This window comes from Oncorhynchus gorbuscha, linkage group LG01 (assembly GCF_021184085.1).
Source record: "Oncorhynchus gorbuscha isolate QuinsamMale2020 ecotype Even-year linkage group LG01, OgorEven_v1.0, whole genome shotgun sequence".
Taxonomy (NCBI): domain Eukaryota; kingdom Metazoa; phylum Chordata; class Actinopteri; order Salmoniformes; family Salmonidae; genus Oncorhynchus; species Oncorhynchus gorbuscha.
The window spans coordinates 37188299-37206116 of NC_060173.1; the positions used below are offsets into that span (position 1 = coordinate 37188299).

Below are 17818 nucleotides of genomic sequence, written 5' to 3' on the forward strand. Positions count from 1 at the left end.
ATCATCATTAGTCATTTAGGTCAACATTGGATCATTCAGAGATCCTCACTGAACTTCTGGAGAGAGTTTGCGGCACTGAAAGTAAAGGGGCTGAATAATTTTGCACGCCCAATTTTTCAGTTTTTGATTTGTTAAAAAAGTTTGAAATAGCCAATAAATGTCATTCCACTTCATGATTGTGTCCCACTTGTTGTTGATTCTTCACAAAAAAATACAGTTTTATATCTTTATGTTTGAAGCCTGAAATGTGGCAAAAGGTCGCAAAGTTCAAGGGGGCCGAATACTTTCGCAAGGCACTGTAGGAATGCCATGCTTTGTGATCTATTGCCTAGGACATCAACAGCCATTGCTTCATTAAATAAGCTATTGGCAATGTATACAAGACATAGCCTATGCGTACAGTTCTGACCGTCTATCTGTCTGCCTGCCCTTTCTCTCTACCTTGCTGGCTCGCCTGCTCTTTCACTTTGCTATGAAAGATTAAGTGAGAGTGTGTTCCGTCTTCGGTCTGTTGCGTGTAGAATAGTTTACATTAGCCTACTCATTGATAGCCTCTACTTTAGTGAACTTTTGAGACATTGCAAGCCCAGAAATTGTGAGATATGTACAGCATTGCAAGATGCTGTGCCCATCCCCTCTTTCCCTCGCTAGCTCGCTCTTTCTTTGGTGTGAAAGATGTGAGAAAATGTTTTCTCGAAAGTAGCTTACAGCAACTACTCAGTCTCCTCTGTTGCAAAATACTGAATCTTAGGAGTCGAACCGACGATTGACAGTCAGAAAGGCGACATCATGAGTCGACAGGCAAAGAGTTGAGGAATCTATTATTTTGGAGTCGACTCTCCACCACTACTTTCCAATGCTTTTATTTTTTCACAGTCACAATAGTAAGCTAGCAGCTTGCCATACTTGTAAAGCATTTGTAAATAATTACCTTGTAATGTGTTAATTTTCCTGTTACGGTGAATAAAAAGTTTGCTACAGTTAAACACAGATATTTTCTGGTAATATATGAGCTGGATAGCCAGCTAGATAGCTAACTAACAAGCTAACTAACAAGCTAACAACTAATTAAAACATTGTCTAGAAAGTCCCTTTTACTTGCCTGGCTTGTTAAATTGACATATCCCCGCAAAAATGATTTAACAGATGGGTTTAGTGTATATTTTTTTGTTTGTTGATGCATGTAACTTTGCTATTTGACCCAAGCTGCTGCGGTGTCATGCCTTCTACAGTGCCAGTCAAAAGTTGACACACCTACTCATTCAAGGGATATTTTCTACATTGTACAATAATAGTGAAGACATCAAAACGATGAAATAACACATGGAATAATGTAGTTACCAAAAAATGTTAAACAAATCAAAATATATTTTGGATTTTAGATTCTTAAAAGCCACCCTTTGCCTTGATGACACCTTTGCACTCTCTTGGAATTCTCTCAACCAGCTTCACCTGGAATGCTTTTCCAAAAGTCTTGAAAGAGTTCCCAAATATGCTGAGCACTTGTTGGCTGCTTTTCCTTCACTCTGCAGTCCAACTCAACCCAAACCATCTCAATTGGGTTGAGGTCAGGTGATTGTGGTGGCCAGGTAATCTGATGCAGCATTCCATCACTCTCCTTCTTTGTCAAATAGTCTTTACACATCCTGCAGGTGCGTTGGGTCATTGCCCTGTTGAAAAACAAATGATAGTCCCAGTAAGCGCTAACCAGATGGGATGGCGTATCGCTGCAGAACGCTGTGGCAGCCATGCTGGTTAAGTGTGCCTTGAATTCAAAATAAATCACAGACAGTGCCACCATCAAATCACCATCACACCTCCTCCTCCATGCTTCACAGTGGGAACCACACATGTGGAGATCATCCCTTCACCTACTCTGCGTCTCACAAAGACTTTGGTTGGAAGCAAAAATCTCAAATATTGACACATTTCCACCGGTCTAATGTCCATTGCTCGTGTTTCTTGGCCCAAGTAAGTCTCTTCTTCTTATTGGTGTCCTTTAGTTGTAGTTTCTTTGCAGCAATTCGACCATGAAGGCCTGATTCACGCAGTCTCCTCTGAATAGTTGATGTCTACACTATATTTATGATCAATTTGATGTTATTTTTTAATGTACAAAAAAAATGTGCTTCTCTTTCAAAAACAAATAAATTTCTAACTGACCCCAAACTTTTCAACAGTAGTGTATTATATAGTAAGAATTCATATCTTGGAATAACAGAATATAAAACTGTTTTACTATAGAAACTGCTCTTTGCGATCATGTAAGGAAATGTAAAAAACTGACCTAGATGAACCTCTCAAGGATGATTTCAAAAAGTTGTCATCCATGTTGGATGCGATCACACCGCGTGCTTTCTCTCCTTTCAAACTCCCCAACGGTTACTTTGGCTGAAGACAGGTAGCCTCCTAGCAATTTGTAGTTTAAGTTACAAACTTAAGCACTTATTTACCATCATTTATTTACCATCATTTATTTACCATCATTTATTTACCATCATTTATTTACCATCATTTATTTACCATCATTTATTTACCATCATTTATATACCATCATTTATTTACCATCATTTATTTACCATCATTTATTTACCATCATTTATTTACCATCATTTATTTACCATCATTTATTTACCATCATTTATTTACCATCATTTATTTACCATCATTTATTTACCATCATTTATTTACCATCATTTATTTGCTAAATATAAAGTTCAGAAAAGTTGAAATGGCAGTGTACATTCCCCCAAGCTAAATGCCAAAGCATTTCTGTGACATTAGACAAGAAATACTCAAGGACAGAACTACATATGTTTCAATGGAGAGAATAAATGCCTTAAAAGCATTTCCGTGAAGCTTTGTGATTGACAAGGACAGGTTTGATGTCGGACAACAATATAATGTTCATGATTTAATGCGTGCCAAAGACCGGTAAGATGAAAAGCGGGTCGCCAACCCCTCAGTAAATTACCGCAGTCACGAATAGGTTGGTTGGGGGAAATAAAAGCACAGGATTTGTTACCGGCGATACTTTTCAGATATAATAAGAAGACAGCAAAAAGTTGGTGGCAAAAGCATCCTTGGTGGTCTGAAATACTTCCTTTACTTAGCCCTGTATACTTACACAATTACACCAACACTTAATGCTCTCAGTTAATTAAAGCATGGCCAGTGTATCCAACAGTGTAAAAAGTTCAAAAGCATTCCATGTCTCTCCGATAGCATAACCACTCAGTTAGGCAAGAGGGCGGCTCAGTCTTTTTATGATCATGAGGTCTCCTGAGGGATAGCAGGCTAAAATAATACCAATGGCAACACTGACTAACTAAGGGAGCGGGACAGAGTCCAGCATGTCTGACTATGTACCAGACAGTCATGCCAACATAATGCCTCACCATCTGACTCATCCTGGCTGACTGAACCTTCTCCTTCCTACAGTAGCCTACCTCACATCTGACACACTAGGAATCCAACATGGATTACAATGTTTCTACAATCCAAGATAGTCCAAGAAAGGGATTAAAAAAATGCAGGGGGGGGAAATGATGTCTTAGTATCTTTCCATCTTAGCTGTGCTCTCTAGAGTGTAGATGAACTCTCACACACAGACAAAGACACTCAGACACTCACACATCACTGCTTGGGTTCAGGCCTGAACTCTCCATGCTACTCTGTACTGAGGATAACCAACACCAACTCAGCCATCTGAGCACAACGTCAAAAACACACAGAAAAATCCTTCCAGACTCATTCCTAGCTTCTCTGTTGGTCAGAGGAGTGGGAGGAGAGAGACAGGAAATGAGATTCAGCAAGCATTACATCAGCAGCTATAGGGCCACAGTCCTCAGTCCAGGCTGGGAAACATGTGAACCTTAGCACCTGTTGCACCTGCCTCTCCTCTGCCCGCTCAGCCAGTGCTGTGCTGAGGAACCCCGTGACACTGTGCTAAGGTCACCACTGTCTCCCGCTGTGACAGCAAAGTGGAGGGAAAATGTCAGGCAGGGAGACATCGTCTCTCCACTGTTAAGCCCCTAGCCAGGCTCCAGCCAGCCCCTGTCTGCCTGGCTGTCACAAGATCACGTTACATCAACATTCCCTGTGCTGCACACCAGATGAAGTAAAGGACCACCAGGATCTCCAGCACACAATGCTATACAAGGTCAACAATACAGATACAACTGATGGCGGAAAAAATCAATACAGTTATATATCGCAATATCATTTCTTTACGATATTATATCAATAAAAATATGTGTGTTTTTGTCAGGTAGCATTAGCTAGCGCTAGTTGTGAGAATTGCAATACATATCGTATAGGCACCAAAGTATAGTGATGATATCGTATCGTGAGGTCGTTGGCAATTCCCAACCCTAGAAGATATGTCATATAATCCTCTCACTGCCAGCCAATAAAACACACTGTCCTCTCATATCAGTCTTATTTAATCAGGCGTCTTGTCAGCCAGTGGTTAGCAAACAAAAGCAAGTAGACTGACAGACGGCCTGGTTTCTGGTTTACTTCAGATCAACCTGAGTGTGTGTGGCCCATCTATACTGCATGGTCTCTTTATTTCACACTGCCCAGTGATGTTCACAGTCCCTGTGGGACAGACCACAGTTAAGCACATATTGGATTAAATGTTCTGCCCATGTATTAGACACTGAGCAGAGCAATGGCAGCACAGTGAATGAATCCGCAGTGAAGGAGAACAGATGACAGCACATGGGAGAGGGGGGTCAACTAAGTGCTTAATCTAATACAATCAACATCCACTACAATTGGCCATTTGTGTGGCACAACGCAGACGCTCTTCGGTGCTGGGGGCACTAATCACGTTCCCTTGATGACTCTGATGTAAACAAAATTAGCCAGTCATTTGAAAAATGCCATGGAGGGAAAGAGAAGAAAACTCCACACGTATAAATATGACCCAAAGGAAACGGCATTCCACAGTGCAGACGAATGACTGACTTGGGTACGCTGAGTGAGAAACATCAGAGACTCAACGTTGCAATCCCCTTGAACAAATGCCACTTTGTGTTGCACACACACACACCCACACACACACACAACCCACACACTTCCTATCACACCACGCCCCCCAACCCCAACTAGCTCTATGTCTAGAGGACACACATCTGGAGTTGGGCTTTGACATTTAATGGCATTTGTCTAAACACACGCATCTAGCATGTAGGCCTAAAGTTAATCACAGACAGCCACTCTCAAGCTGGTAACAGACAAACTTTCTGTGAGCTCTGAACTGAACCAGGCAAAAGAGAACACAATGTTGTTCCAGAAAAAATAATTGTATAAAGCAACCTTACGTAACACATCTTTTCCCCATTTTTGGAAATTCTTCAGAAACATTTAAACTATCCTCAGTGCCAGTATCAACAGCAGATACATGGACAGATAGAGCAGTAGTTTGGGTGGCAGGTAGCCTAGCGCATAAGAGTGTTGAGCAAGTATCTGAAAGGTCGCTGGTTCGAATCCCTGAGCAGACTAGGTGAAAAATCTGTCATGTTCCATTGAGCAAGGCACTTGGTAAATCACTCTGGATAAGAGTGTCTGCTAAATTACCAAAATGTAGTTTGGTTGGGTAGACAGATAGAGCAGTAGTTTGGTTGGGTAGATAGATAGAGCACTAGTTTGGTTGGGTAGATAGATAGAGCAGTAGTTTGGTTGGGTAGACAGATAGAGCAGTAGTTTGGTTGGGTAGACAGATAGAGCAGTAGTTTGGTTGGGTAGACAGATAGAGCAGTAGTTTGGTTAGATAGACAGATAGAGCAGTAGTTTGGTTAGATAGATAGATAGATAGATAGATAGATAGATAGATAGATAGATAGATAGATAGATAGATAGATAGATAGATAGATAGATAGATAGATAGATAGATAGATAGATAGATAGATAGATAGATAGATAGATAGATAGATAGATAGATAGAGCAGTAGTTTGGTTGGGTAGACAGATAGAGCAGTAGTTTGGTTGGGTAGACAGATAGAGCAGTAGTTTGGTTGGGTAGACAGATAGAGCAGTAGTTTGGTTGGGTAGACAGATAGAGCAGTAGTTTGGTTAGATAGATAGATAGATAGATAGATAGATAGATAGATAGATAGATAGATAGATAGATAGATAGATAGATAGATAGATAGATAGATAGATAGATAGATAGAGCAGTAGTTTGGTTGGGTAGACAGATAGAGCAGTAGTTTGGCTTGGAAGACAGACAGGTCAGTTAAACAACTGTACCAGCTAAAACTACCAGCCTGTGTTTCCGGGGACTTTCCTCAACAGGAACATCAGTATCATTACCACACACAGTTGGACGGCAAAACGGCAAGACAACCCATATATCACACAGTTAAGGGGGTGGAATGTAAAAAAAACAAGCTTTTTAACAAGTTAGTACATGCCTGGCCAAGGAACAATGCATACTGCAGTACATGAAAACAACTCCTGGCTGCAGTGAAGAGGTGGGAGATGGACCACACAGCAGAGATATGATGCCTCATATCATGATAGAAAATACCATTGTACAGATGTAGGATCTTCATTTGATCACTCTTTTGTTGCTGAGAATCTACATAAATTCACTGAAAACCCACACTAGCACACAGTTATATTGACAGTATTACACTTTTCATGTCGCATAATATTGGCCAGCTAATGGCCTTGCCACTGATCAAGCAAAATTATGGAATAAACGTTCAGATCCTGTTGCTGCAGGATTATTTTGCTGCGACAATACAGGTAAAATTATGATCCTACATCTGTAACTCATGTATCAACAATAATTGATATGTTTGTCCACTCAATGTTACCATTATATCAAAAGGACCCAGGCAAGTGTATCAAAATAAAACCTAAAAATAATCAGAATTAAAAAGAAATTGTTTAGCAACAAGAGGCAGCTTTGAGTAAATGAGTGTAAGTAATGTGGACTAATAAAACATTCATAAGAATCGGAGGTGTTTACATGAGCGCTGTGGACTAGCGCCTGTCATGTTTTTCAGAAGACCAGAGAGAGGTGGACCTTAAAGCACACTCAAGTGCAAACAAGCCTGGCTCGGCTGGTCATGTCTCAGTAATTGATGTACTAATGGGAGAGGGTGGGGGGTTGGGGAGAGAGTAACGGAGGCTGGGACTTCAAAGGCTTGCTAGACACTTATCAACAAACGTGCTCTCATCAGACACAAGAGGATGGGCAGATGAAAGGAAGACTAATGCACCTCACCCCACCGCTCCACTCTACTCTGCTCTATCAGCACTGGGCCTGGTTATGGGAGCCAGACGACCACACCAGAGGAGCGGACTGGGGGAAAGGGGGAGGACAGAGGAGTGGGACATGGAATCAGCCAGAACCCAAACATATGAGATAGGGAGACCAGCCAGACAGTGTTTGGGCAGTTCAGTAAGACATCTGCACAGATACCCAATAAGCAACTTCCTCTAGGATTGGGGAAAAGATGGGCACACGTGGCATGAACAGTGTCTGTCTCCATAATGGTGCAGCGGCCTAAGGCACTGCATCTCAGTGCAAGAGGTGTCACTGCAGTCCCTGGTTTGAATCCAGGCGGCATCACATCCGACCGTGATTGGGAGTCCCATAGGGTGGTGCACAATTGGCCCAGCGTCGTCCGGGTTTGGCAGGGGTAGGCCGTCATTGTAAATAAGAATTTGTTTTGAACTAACTTGCTTGGTGAAATAAAGGTACAGAAAATATATATATCATGTAATTTAAGGACTGTTTTCCCACAATATACTTGTAATGATGCCAGGGGTTACCTTGGGAGAAGTTTTGTAGGATATAGAAAATGTAACATGAAAAAAATCTCCAACTGTAAAATGATAGTAAGGAACACTAAATGAGTGCCCTGTGGGTCCTGAGTCAGATTAGCCGGCTGGATGAATGCGGATAGTGAGGTCTCCCAGGTGACGTGGCCTCTTCTCCCTCCACTCCCCGCCTAACAGACTGAGATAGAGCTGCTGTTGGTGCTGCTCTGGAGACTCTGTCTATATTTAACACAGTAGCGGCCCGCTGTCCGTCCGCTGATGAAACAAGAGAGCAGCTGTGCTGAACCTCCTCAGCTCCCAGACCTTACTATAGTACTGCAGACAGGGATAAGGACAGGACAGGGATTAGGACAGGACAGGGATTAGAACGGGGCAGGGATGAGGGCAGGGTAGGGATAAGGACAGGACAGGGATAAGGACACGGAATAGGACAGGGTAGGGATGAGGACAGGACAGGACAGGGATGAGGACAGAACAGGGGTGAGGTCAGTGCACAGATAAGGACAGGGATAAGGATAGGAATGAGGGCATGGCACCTAAATCCACCACTGATATGAAGACATATCAAATAACATAAGATCCTCCAAGATTAAAGTGCATTTCTCACACAAGATCAGACTGAAACGATATTGAAACAGGCTGCAGCATTGTCTAACTCTTCTTTAGTCAATGTGAGGACTTGGACACCTCCGTAGTTCTCTGAACTGGAGCAGCGTAGACTGACCCCCACACCAGTGTTTTGTGTCATGTCGGCTCTGGTGTTATTATGTTAACACAGGAGAGTGACACGAAATACTTGTTGCGAGCAGAATCAACATGCTTTGCATCATTCAAGACTGTTGCTTTGTGAGATGGTTTTAACGTTCACAGTTAGCCATTGTTATGTTAATGCCAGCTGAAAAGTACCCAGGGCCTTGCCTTGGCTCCAAGTTGGAACAGGTCTGCCGGAGCCATGGCACAATGAGACACGGGTGCTGGCCCACATAGCAGCAAAGACAAAAGTCTGAGCCTTTTGGGTGAAACACTGGGGTAAATCCTCAGTGGAAATGCGCCATAAGACCCCATATTTCATCCTTGGCCACCCTGATGCTAACAGAGCGCCAACTGGTGAAAGGCCAGTTGGTGTGGCCAAGGAGCAGCAGTCCTGCCAGGAGCAGGAGAGATGGACAGGCTGAGAGGAGAGGAGAAGGCCAGCAGCAACAGCAGACCAGAGGAGCCCCATACACCTGTTCACATTACCCAGCGTCCTGACAACTGCTCTAGGGCTTGGGTATGAAACCCAAACAGACCAGGAGACAGAGGAATGGGAAGCATCCTCCTTGTCCTCCCGGATGAGGTCAAGGTCACTCTTCAATCACAGACAAATGCAGACATGACTTACAACGCTAGGATAGACAGCAGCTAGACCTCACAGGTCTATATCAATAAGGCACTCTGTTCTCTCTTCACATTGACTGAATAAGCTCAGTAAAGGGTTAAAGGGGAAGTGGGGTTGTCAGAGGCATTTCAATTAGCTGAGTAAGTCCATAAGATTTCCTTTGTAATTTTATGACACCCTTTTATCTCCTCAGTGCATAAGAACAGACTGGCATGTTGCAGCCTGTACACACACACACACACACACACACACACACACACACACACACACACACACACACACACACACACACACACACACACACACACACACACACACACACACACACACACACACACACACACACACACACACACACACACACACACAAAATCCTACATGTGGCTTTTCTTTAGCTCTTAAGAAGTAACACAAAGCGTGTTGTTATGCTAACCTCTGTCATTTCAAAGAAGTTCCTACCCACTTCATTCCAAAAGAGAACAGTCATAAATGTAAGTCTTTTTTTCTCTAGACAAAGACCAGCTAAAGCTATAAAGAGCATTAGCCTTGACATCTGATTTCCATTGCTCCACACTCCTAACATGTACATCATGTTTACACTGTTTAGCTAATTCCCTTTACCATATTTCCTCATGATAGGAACTCATGGTGACATTGGACACACTTTGTTATCAGCAGCAGTGATTTGTATTACCTTTTCATATCGCATATCAGCTGTAAAGAGTAACAAAAACACGAGCTAAAATAATATGTGAAAGTAGAAAAGACATTAGAAAGGACAGACAGTGATCAAACAATGTTCCGAAACTGAGACATCTCTGGGGGCATCCTTCTTCGACCGGTCAGCTGGTCTCTCCTCACTACCCAAGGGGACTTGGGTAGCTCAACTGAGCATCTCCGCGTAGCTCCACTGAGCATCTCAAGACCCACCCTCCTCACCTCAGTCATCACACGTGCCACATCCACACACTTTCCCCTCAGTGTGTATGTCATAAGCTTCTGCCTTCAGCGGTACACATTTATTCAATGTGAGGGGGCATCACACATGAACAGAAAATATAGAAATAAACACACGCCATACAGGGAGAAGGAGAAGAAGCCAGCAGAGAAGCGGATCTGATCCCGTTGCCCCTGAAACTAGCTGTTCACCCATGGCAGAACAATATTCTTCCTCTGTGGTGTGTCAAATATATCCACCAATACCGCACACATCCTCACTTCTGCAGGAGAGATTTGTCGGCAGGAGATTTTTTTTCCCCCGTTGTGGAATTAACTTGTGCTCTGAGAGCTTACTTGCGGGCATGGCGCATTATCCCCCCTGGCAATGCCAAGCCTGCCCAGTAGTGAGCAGTGGCTGCAGCGGGCACAGAGCTCAGGCAGGCAGCCCAAGCAGCGTGGAGCAGAGCAGAGTGGCTACTCCTCTCACCTCAGTGGGGAGCAGCTAGCGAGTAGCAGTGCTAACAGGCGGAGAGGAGATAGGCCTCGTCCTTCCTGCCATTACACTGGGACTGAGTGGAATCTATCACAGAGCGGAGGCCCCACGGCGCTGAGAGAGGAAGTTATAGTATTCACACAGATTTATGAATGAGTGTTAAGAGTGCCGGATGAGTCACAGCTTCCGCACAGAGTGGCCAGAAGGCAGCAAGCAGCCCATCAGCACAGGCAATGAGTGGCTCGCACACACCGGCACCAGTCACCACGTGCATGCACACACACACACACACACACACACACACACACACACACACACACACACACACACACACACACACACACACACACACACACACACACACACACACACACACACACACACACGCACACACACAACAGGCACACTGGGCACGGATAAAGGCAAATGTGAGGGCATGGAATGCCTATGTGTGTGTGTGTGTGTGTGTGTGTGTGTGTGTGTGTGTGTGTGTGTGTGTGTGTGTGTGTGTGTGTGTGTGTGTGTGTGTGTGTGTGTGTGTGTGTGTATGTGTGTGTGTGCGATCGCTCACATTTGCGTGTGTCTCTATCCGTCTCTGTGGAGTGGCAGCATTGCTACACAGTCCAGCCTTTTAAATCATTATAGAAGTATCTGTGGTGGCAGCATTGCTACACAGTCCAGCCTTTTAAATCATTATAGAAGTATCTGTGGTGGCAGCATTGCTACACAGTCCAGCCTTTTAAATCATTATAGAAGTATCTGTGGTGGCAGCATTGCTACACAGTCCAGCCTTATAAATCATTATAGAAGTATCTGTGGTACACAGTCCAGCCTTTTAAATCTATCTGTGGTGGCAGCATTGCTACACAGTCCAGCCTTATAAATCATTATAGAAGTATCTGTGGTGGCTATATTGCTACACAGTCCAGCCTTATAAATCATTATAGAAGTATCTTTGGTGGCTATATTGCTACACAGTCCAGCCTTATAAATCATTATAGAAGTATCTTTGGTGGCAGCATTGCTACACAGTCCAGCCTTTTAAATCATTATAGAAGTATCTGTGGTGGCAGCATTGCTACACAGTCCAGCCTTATAAATCATTATAGAAGTATCTGTGGTGGCTATATTGCTACACAGTCCAGCCTTATAAATCATTATAGAAGTATCTGTGGTGGCTATATTGCTACACAGTCCAGCCTTATAAATCATTATAGAAGTATCTTTGGTGGCAGCATTGCTACACAGTCCGGCCTTATAAATCATTATAGAGAGGCATTGAAGACAGTATTTTCATAACGGGTATTCAAATTTTACAAATACACAACAGATAACCAAAACAAATTTACTATTTGAAAGACACTACTATTTCAAATGCTTTGCATAGTAGTATATGTGTTGTTGACACAAGCAAGCATGTAAGTGGCTTGCCATGCATTGCACTACAAACTAGCAACGCACTGAAGCAGATAATACATTAAACATTTGCTTTAGGGGAAAACTAAAAACAAACTGTCTGATCAATCATACTGTCCAAAGGAAACTTACAAAACCAATTGAACAGAAAAACTATTTGTAACCAAACCGTTTTATCCCCTTGCGTTGCAAGGGCACTGATTATTGGGGCCGAATGAAGAGCATCTCTATAACAGCTAAACATATTAAAATCTCCTGCTCACATTTCTCAAGAATGACATTTATGAATGTCACCTAATGGGAGTAAATGTGTCAGAGGCCAGGAGAGGAGAGAGAGGGGAGAAGAACTGCATGGAATGTACTCACAGACACACACAGACACACACAGACACACACAGACACACAAAAACTATAGGACAACAATGATTTGTTCTTGTACCTGCATAGGTATTAAAGCTTATTAAGCACTATACAAAACGTATGTTCATGGAAGGCCTCTGTCCACCGACCACTCTTTAAAATACATCACAGTCTGAAAGCACAAAGATAGGGATGGGGTTGCACCCAGGCCTACCATGAAAGGGCTTGTCATCCATCTCTAATGTCGTTTCAATCAATGGCACCATAGAGTAGCAACACAAGGAATCAATATTCCCTAAATAATCATAAAAAAATAAATAATAAATAAACACTGTGGTTATGCTAGCTAGCTAGTGTTGTGCAAGTCCAGTTTCCCATGGCTTTTTCCCTCTCAAGGGGAGTTGTAGTGACCCATTGAGAGCGCCGCAGGGCTGAGGAGAGTGGAGGAGAAGATGAGGGATCTGATTATGCCATCTTTACTGTGGGGGAGGAGGGAGTAGCGAAAGGGGGGGATGGTACGATATGTGAGGCTGATAAACAGAGTGGCGTGGCTCTGTCTTCACAGTGGAACACTGCCTGGGCAGAGCTGGGCAGGCATGCCTGGCACAGGGAGATGGATCCAGGAAGTGAGTCACCAGCAGCACTACCATACCCCCAGGAAAGTACAGGGCTCTTGGAGAAAAGGCCAGACTGTTGGAACGGGAGCCCTTCCTGTCCCTCACCACGGCCCTTTGATAAGCCTGAGAGAAGCCTTTAAAAATGTAAAGCCTTCCCTGCATGTCGAGGCAAGTGTCTGGGATTACGTTGGTTAAACAAAAACAAGACAACCGATCATATGACATAGCCCACCTAACGCACACACACACATTCCCAGGGCCTGTCTCTACCACCCACATCATCATCTTCCATTCAGTGATCTCTTGGTTTTTCACAAACATTCTTTCTCTACCATACCACATGGCCTCTGTACATACAGGGAGTTCTGTGTGTTTCCCATCTTTATCCTCTCAAAGCTGCAATGACTAAGCCAGCAGGAATTTCTACCTTATATACTCCCTTAAAGAGACAGTCACCAGCCCCTTTTCCCCATTCCTGTCCAATACGCACTCTAGCTCTGCTGTAGATTTAATGTATCGAATCTCACAAACTAAACATTTAATTTAAAAGCTTTCATCACAATGGCTTCCTCCAAATCTGCTCCCCCTGCTCTAAACCATGAACATAGTTCAGGGCAGAGCCCCCAGAGCAGTGCAAAGTAACACTTGAAGCAAAGTAAAAGATACAAGCCAACACGGTGTTATCTGGGGAATGTAAGTAAAGGGCAGTGTGGTTAAGAAACCAGACTCCAGAGTGTCATTCAAGCTGAGCATATTGTAAGTAAATATTTAAACACATTAATGGGAAATGTTAGCTATATGAGGTCAGACGAGCTGTATGGTGGTGTGATCTGCACTAACAGAACAGGGTTGGTCAGGACAGCCTGGGTGCTGCTTATCAACCAGCCTCTCTCTCTCCCGTTGGCTGGCTTTGCTCACTTCTCCTCTGGGGGAGGAAGACATAACCGCCTGGAACAGAGTGACCAGAGGGCCACATTCGAAGCAGGCCAGAGAGCAGGTCACAAGACCCAAAATCACACGCCAACAACACGCAATGTCACAGGGGCCACGGCCAGCCAAACAACTCAAATGGTGGCTGGAGTGTTGAGAGAATGAGCACAGTGTGTAAACAGTCAGGAGATATCTCACAGCTAAAGCTTTTAACAGTCTCTGATAAAGCTGGCAGAAGAGAGAGGGGGAAAAACTAGTCAAACTATGAAGAAGTGCAATAAAAAAACGACCAAACTTGAGGGAGGGAAGGAAAGCGGGAAAGGAGTAACAGATGAGGAGGAGGGAGCTGGGCTGTGCCTCCTCTGGGGTGTTAGTGAGAGCCTGCCGTTGTGCTTGTACACTTGACATTTCTGTGACATTTTCCCCTCAGACCCCCTTCTCACATAAGCCATCCGTTAGCGCCTCTCCACATGCCATGGCCCGCTACTAAAGAGAACCCACTACCCCCTTAAATCTCCATGGCCTGGGTCTGCCTCTTTCCAGACAAAGAGCCTAATATCAGCCAGGTAACACTATCCTACCCTACCCACGCCCAGCCAGACAGGAACATAGAGCCAGGAATTAACCTCGAAAGTCATACCTTGCCATTTTCATATCCATTTCTGAGGCAATCTGTTCCTTTCTAATTAAACATTTAGTAGATTGGTGTTGCTTAAAACTGTACACAGCGAGTTCATACAAGCAGGCAAGGCAAGTATAGAGTAATGCCTGTTTGACCTAACAAACAATAGCTCTCCAAAGAAACTTCCCCAGAGGCTAAAGTAGTCCTACTAGCAAACAGCATCTCCTAGTGATGTACTGTAATTAAAGAGATGCATTCAGAGTAGAGGATTGGTCCGGATTGAGTAGGAAACCGCTGCACAGCATGCCCTTGAAGAAACATCTGTACTGGAGAAAAACAAGGCAATTATGCAGAGGGGTGGAGACAAGTGGAGTATCTGCCCTTCAGTGAGGGCCAGAGAAAGTCTCATCTCTGCTAGACTCAGAGCCTTGAACATTGTATGGGTGAGAACTGAGCCTACAAATCTAGCTGTACTACCACTAAGCCACAATCACACACCCTCTAAATGAGCCATTTTATCCTGATATCACAATCTCTGTTTGACTTTATTTGCAGAGTTGAGACCTCAAGTCAGAGTATTTACCCTGACATCTGCTCGGCTTTAAGGTGGGAGAATGGATCTGCGGGAGCAAATCAAAAATGCTCTTTGTCTCCTTACCATAACAAATCTTAGGAAAAACAAAAATGTTGACCCTTAACATTGGTTCCAAACAACATCAGATTAATCAGATAAACAGATAAACATCAGACAAGCAAATATTTGTACATCAATGAAGTTAATTCCACACAGGTCACTTAAGCCAGTCCAGACTGTCTATACTGCAACATACAGTTAGATACACCAGAGACCCTTACAACAAATACTATAAACAGCCTCATTCATTTAATACTGCATCCAAATAACAAATATCGCAACAATAAAGTCCATTCCTTGAAACATAAATGGCCACTAATGAAGTCACTATTTAGAGGTTGATTTCCTCTATTTGTTTTCTGGGTCTGAAGGGAAGATGTTTAGAAGTACCAGTTATCCATGGGAGCTGTAAACAGGTCTTCAAAAGGCCATGGCTGGGAGGACATTTTCCCATTATTATTTCATGTTGAGAGGAAAGGGGAGCAGACAGGCAAGTAGAAGGCTAGGAGAAGTGTTTTCCCCCAAAGCTCCTTGAAGTCAAGGTCGACCTACAGTAATCTCCTTTGCAGGGTAAATATGCATCTGAATTCCTTTGATTTGGGCCAGTGAAAAACTGTCCACACAGTGAGACACTTGAGGTTTTAAACAGGCGGCCATTCCAACTCAAGCTCTGCAGTGTGTAATCGTCTAGACAAAACAGACAAATACACTACGGTGGGAGCCTGGTTGGCCAATACCGTGGCACTGATGTCACTCTGTCAGCCACACATCCACAACAACAACGCCAACCACAATGCCTAAGGAAGACAACTAAACAACAAGACCAAAACAACTTTTCCCACTATCCCTTGCCCTTAACTTCCAGTCCTAAATAAGTCAATTGTTGACATGAATTTTATTTATTAACTTAAAGGGGCAATCTGAGGTTGCGTCATCCATTTTTTGACTTTAATTAATTAAATGTACCAATTGATTCTTGAAAAATATTACATGGAAATGCTCATGAGCTTAGTTCAGCTTTCATTCCAATGTTTGTAAACAAAGTAAATGTAAACAAACACTATATTGCCTTAAAACATGGTTTAAACTATCATTTTGATATTATGAATTTCAGAGGGGTTCCATTTCTCCAGCCCCATCCCTCAGCTTTTTACAGAAACAGGGGTGGGGAGCTCACTTTGTTATTGTTTCTACTGCTGATTGACAGTTTAATTCGCACTCTATATCTGTGAGTAATAGACATGTATACAATTAAAGTCCCAGTGTAGACAAAAACATGATTTCTTGCTTTTTAAATATATATTTCCACACTATGAGGTTGGAATAATACTGTGAAATTGTGAAAAAAATATGATAATGCCCATTATAGAGCTGTATGAAAATACCTTTGAATTTCCAGCCAGATTTTGTGGGATGGAGTATGTCATCGGGCAGTAAATGAGTTAATAGACTGATAAGAAAGAGAGTTCCAAACCTCTCTGCCAATAACAGCTAGTTCTCTGTTTTTCCCTCCCCACTCAGACCACTACCAGACAGTCCCAGCAAAATTATTGCTTGAGGAATTGTTCTTGCGAATAATATATTTTTGTTTCTTTTTTACCATTTTGACTGAAAACAGTCACAGTATGGTACTTCATTGTTACCCAGAAATGACTTGATATTGAAGTAAAAAATGGCTGCATTGGTCCTTTAAAAATTTAACTATAAAGAGGCTACAATAAAACCATATCCTTCCTTCTTCATAGACTTTAAATACTTATGCTGTAGTGTATTGTGTCATAACTCATGAATCACACCAGATAAGATTTCGTAAATATTGACCTGATATGGTCCAGACATGAAGACTCACTGCCTCGCTTTTTGGCAGAGCAACAGTAACCTCAACTGAGAATGTATTTAATAGCAGAAAATGTATTATGCACACATCCTTAGTTCTGTCAGCAAATAGGTTGATCTAAAGAAAAGACCTCCATAACAAACAGACAGGAAATGTTTTTACTGGGCGGGGGGACAATCCTGCTCCCTGACGAATATGAAAGAAAAACAACATTGATTCGTGGGATTTGTTCACTGGGGAATTCACATTTTGAGAATGTCTGCGAGACTGGAACCCACCTAGCTACCTAGATCAAAAACACCTCTGCAAATGGTTGCATCACAAGTTGGATAGACAAACACTGCCAAATACCCCAGTTATTTGAGAAACAATCTACCTTAAAACCAGAGGTGGGGACTCAAGTCACACGACAGGTTTTGTAACATATTGTCACCAATTATGTGGCACAGAGTTTCTGTGGATGACTCTCTATGCAGCCTTAGACAGTAGACGCAGCATCGTACTTGTAAAAGAAACGTGCAATAGAATGGCTAGTGAAAAGCACACTCGGCCCTCTGATTGGACCAGCAAACTGTCAATCAACACAGGTCAGGTGCTAGCGAACAGATTGTTGATTTCCGATCGACTGCAGTGCAAAACTCAAATTGTAGGAAAAAGGATTGCCATAAATAAATATGCAGGTCCAAGAATTGGTTGTTAATAACCGTTTACTTTGCAAGTTCACCAGCTATGGGGCATCATGCAACAACGACTAGCATAGGCCTAATGGTCTTTTGGTACATCAAAATC

The 17818-nt window shown here is 43.0% G+C and overlaps 1 protein-coding gene across 2 annotated transcripts in view; it reads right to left on the reverse strand.

Moving 5' to 3' along the window:
- Positions 1 to 17818, reverse strand: part of igf1ra (insulin-like growth factor 1a receptor) — a 118468-nt gene that overhangs the window by 86510 nt on the left and 14140 nt on the right. The window lies entirely within an intron of this gene.